We start from the raw sequence: 5,132 nt of genomic DNA on the forward strand, positions 1-5,132 counted from the left end.
TGGTGTAACCTCTGTTCCCTGGCTTTCATATCCATCTTATTTACTTTAAGGAAGAGCTGGAGTGTTTTTCATTTGCACAGCTGATAGCCAGCATCTAACCAGCATTCATTTAGGACTGTTTCCTCACCCCTGATAAATCGAATGGCTTGACCTCTAGACATAGTTTGTGTTTGGCATAGAAATATCTTGTACATGATGAAATGGAGCCTATCTTGATGTGTAAGGCTGACACTTGTAATAAAAACCAGAGGCTCAGTTATGCCCAAACAGCCAATGGATTAAGCCCTGCTCAAATAAAGCAGAGTTGTAGCCAATGAGAGTCGTGTCTGTACTTCTTTTCCTAGACATCGCTTCCTATGCTGTCTATAAATATAACTTTTCGTGTGCTGGGGTAGGACATTCTCAACTAGTCTGGACTGCCACTTGATTCTAGAATCTCAAAGCCAGTTAAAAACCGCAAAGCTTGACTTGCTGTGATTTCTCTTTTGATGCCTACAGTGACATAGTTGCCACCTCTATTTTATAGTTCCCTGAAACCCTGAACTGTGTGGCTTGTGCTGTTAGCAGCAGGGCCTCTCCTTTCCTGCCAAAACTACTCTCCCTATGGTACTTGACTCATGAGAACTTTCTTTCTCTAAAAGCATGGACCAACTAAAGAACAACCGAGCCTCACTCTATCTTAGTACTTCCTGGAAGGAACACACTGCAAATGGACCTTAAAGGACAAACCAGGGCTGGGACAGAGAAAAAGACAACTGCCTCCCCTTCAAAACACATTACCCAGTGGAAACATGGCTATCTAGTTTTTCAGATTTGGGAACAGTATGAGGTCACAGAGGCAGAGAGCAGCCTGGCCCAACAGTGGTGGTGGAAACTAAATGCCATCCAAATTGCCCCTTTGTCTCCTGTGGAATCACAACTCTACTGCAGTGTTTCTCAACCCTGTGGGTCATGACCCCGTTGAGGAGTCTAACAACACAGGGGTTTCCTAAGAACACCAAAAAACACAGATACTCCCATTATGATTCATAACAGGAACGATGTTGCAGGTGACCCTGCTTGAACATCCCTTAAGGGAGGGAGAGAGAAGATGCAGCAACAAGGACTCGGGCACAGGGAGTCAGTGAGGAGCAGAGCCCGCTGCAGACTGGGTTATTAAGGATGTGAGACCTGCTCCCCTGGGGTTGGGGTTTGTTCACCTCACCGCCCCATGCGAGGATCTTCACAGGCTTGCATTTGCATGGGTCTTGTGCATGCTGCAACAACCACAGCTAGTTCATATGTGTAGCTGCTCTGAAAGAGTTTCCCCTGCAGTCACCCCCCACCTCTGGCTCTCCCATTCTTTTGGCTTCCTTTTCCGAAATGATCCCTAAGCCTTGGGAGGAAGGGATGCAACATTTAGGGCTGAGCATCCCATAAGCTCATTTATTCTGTACCTTAACCAGCTTTGGGGCTCTGTGTTAAGATTCATCTATCGCAAGGAGAAGCTCTTCTGATGAGGCGTGAGAGATCTTCTAACCTATATGTATAACAGTGGATCATTTAGAACTGGCTTGGAACTCTGTCCATTTAGCTGAGGAATGGTTATACACTGACCCACAGGGCCAGTGATCCAACATTATTTTAATAACCTTATAATAATTTAAAAGTTGTAACTTAATCATTTGTTGCTATTAAAACATTTTAAAAGCCATTTTTATTTTCTTAAGAACAGTTTTCAAGAACTAGATTATTAGATTAAGATTATGCCTGTTTTTAAAGTTTTATATATATATATAATATGTACAATATATTGCATGTACATATAATATGTATATTGTTTATAATATATATAATATGCACAATATATATTTTATGTACTAAAGACATTGATTAAATACCTTTTAAATTCCTCATAGAAATTTGCCTAAGTCTTCTGGAGTGTTTTTCTTTCTCTCTTTTTTCTTTTGATACAGTTTTTCTGTGTATCCCTGGTTGTCCTGGAACTCATTCTGTAGACCAGGCTGGCCACCAACTCAAAGATCCACTTACCTCTGCCTCCTGAGTGCTGGGACTAAAGACATGTAACCACTATTCCTGGTGCTGGTTCTAAGCAATGTTTTTCTTAAGTTCTTTAATATTAGTAGTTTAATGGGGCTTTTATACATTATTGTTTTAAAAATAACAAAACTCTAGTTTAGAGATGCCATTTGTCCAGCATCACAAAAGTAACAGCTAACAGGTTCCAGATGACTGAGTCAGAGCCTCTTCAGGAAGGCCCTTTATCCAAGCTCCGGTATTCTAGTTTTCTTAGTTTTCAGACATAGAAACTAATATCTAGTACATTGGTCAGACTTAGTGAAATATTTGACACCGACTACTCATGAAGAGAAAGGTTTTTGTTTTGTTTTGTCCATAGTTTTCGAGATTTAAGTGTGCAGGACCCGCTTTAGGTGAGTTTTGGTGAACCCCATGACAAATTACGAATGGTAGGGTGATAATGGCTACAGCACACATCAGGGTAAGCAGTCACAGTTAGATATAGGAAGGAGAGAAGGAGAGAGAGAAGGAGGATGAGAGGAGAGGAAGAGAGGAGCCTAGGGATGCTCTTTTTAATAACCATCTTCCTGTAAGAATGGCCAAGGAATCACTGGCAAACCATTTACAACCCTCTTGAGGACACATCCCAGTGACCCAGTGACCTCTTGCTATTTATCACAGCTTCAAAGTTCCTTCATCCTCCAATAATGGCACCCTGGGCATCAAGTCTCCCTCCACTAGGGGACACTGAAGTCATGTATAAACCATGGCAGTTAGAAACATAAAAGAAAGCGATAAGTTTCACACAGTAAATAAATAGACACAGTCTTAAATTTCTTCTAGAAAACAATATCCCAATCAAGATTCACCTGCAATATTAAACATTTAGAAGCAGGGGTGGAAAACTAGCCAGACGTAAAATGAACTGACACTGGGAACTATGATGAATAATTGTGAAAACGTGTGACAAGACTAACTCCAAATGTGGGTTGGAGAGTCCACCGCAAGCTCACATATTCCAATAACAAAAAATTTTGAAGAGAAAGCTCCCTAGTTCCAAATGAAGGTCTTATGTAGTTTTCTCACTGGAAAAAAAATCTGTTCATGTAACACCTTTTCTACAAAACAATTGCATGTTCAACTTTCTATCTAAAATTAATTTGCTTATTATTCTATATGATGCATGGACATTTCTCTCCCTTTCTTTATAGTTCTTTGTGTTACCCTGTTATGAGTAGGGTTTTCTTGCCAGCCTGGAGCCACCACAGCACCAGCTCCAATTAACACACCGAGACACTGTATTAGATATAAATGCTGTTGGCCAGTTACTATCAATTCTTATTGGCTAGCTCTGACTTAAATATTAACCCACGTGGTCTCATCTTACTGAAGAGTGGGGCCGGCGTCTGCTCTTCCCAGTCTCTACATGCTGACTCTTCCCTACTACTTCCTTGAATCCTGTTTGTCTCCTAGTCCCACCTATCTTGCTTTGCTATTGGCCAACAGTTCTTTATTCATTAACCAATAAGAGAAACATATTTACAGAATGACATCTCCCAGCATTACTCATATCAGGCTTTGGAAAACATGGCTTTTGTTGTAATGAGGGGCAAGCAACTCCAGGGAAATTGCTTTCAGCTGCCTACGTATAAAATATACCTTTGCCACAACAACTCATTGACAAAGACAGGAATTAGGAAACTAATGTCACATGACCAGACCTACCCCAACCATCCCCCCTTTACACAGATATAGATAACTGTACCAGTTATGAAAAATTTGAACCATTCCAAAAAACTGCACTAGCTTTTATAATAGTAAATGGCCTTCCCAGTGGAAAACATCCTGACTCAAGGAAGAATATTGTGGACTAAATGTTTATGTATCTCCTTCTTCTTCTTGATACTATATTCTTAATTGTAATAACACACAAATAACACACATCACACACACACACACACTAATAGTATTAGTTTGGGCATTTATACTTCATAATAATTAGGTATAGTCATCAAGAACACACCACAGTTCCACCTAAGTGGCTCTGTATGTGTTACATGTGAGATCTGTAACATTTTGTGACAGTGTGGAAAGGCATACCAACCCACATTTATTCTTAAATTTTTCAATTGTAAATGAGACTAACACAAAGTAGGTTGATTAAAAAATTAATTTGAAAGTAACTTCTGTTATGACTATGACTCTAAGCAACAACCATTCTTCTTCAATGGAGAGAATACTGTGGTTCCATGATTCTTGTACATGGTTATTAAGACTCCTGGAAACAGTAAGATAGGAGACATGGCAGGAAAACCATGCCCCATATTGGTGAGAAGTGACAATGATAATAATTATGATAAATGGCAGTGAACCCTTAGTGAGTACAAACCATATGCCAGGCAGGTACTGTTCTAGGTTCTTTTCGTACATTAATTCATTCTGCCCTCATACGAGCTCAATGAAGAACATGCAGTTTCATAGATAAAATGGAGAAGCTTGGAGGAGAATTAACTGCAGGGTAACACAGTGATGCTGGTAATTTAACTTCAGGAATAGGTGCATGTGTTTCTTAGTTCAATCACATGCACTAACCACATCAGAACTGGCCAATGAGACCATATAAGCACCTATGCACCATTCTTAGAGATGACAAGGAACAAAATCAAGTAATACCTTTTTTTTTTAATTTTTAAAGCATTATTCAGTGATTTTTCTGTGTAACCATAGTGAGTTCCGTGTAACTCTGGCCAAGACATTCCTGTGTTCAAATTGAGTCTTAACTCTACAGAGACAACCAATGTGTTGTTCAGTGGTCTCAGTGAAGGGAGTTTTCTTTGCTACTGCCTTAGCAAAAGGGGATTTTCATCAGTGTGCAGTAGAGAACTGTGGGGATCCTGTGAGAAGGGTTATTGAGCAAATATTATATAATAGCAAACAGCACTCCCAGAGAAAGACACCCTGAATTAAGGAGTAATCTCATGGAAGAGATTTTTACCTATCTTCTTCTTGATACTATATCCCTAATGGTAATAACAAGTCAAAATTGTTAAGGTTAAAATACATACAAAGATGGCCGATGAGTTGGCTCAGTTTGACAGAGAGAACTAAACCTT

The sequence above is a fragment of the Phodopus roborovskii genome, unplaced genomic scaffold (assembly GCF_943737965.1).
Source record: "Phodopus roborovskii unplaced genomic scaffold, PHOROB, whole genome shotgun sequence".
Lineage (NCBI taxonomy): Eukaryota > Metazoa > Chordata > Mammalia > Rodentia > Cricetidae > Phodopus > Phodopus roborovskii.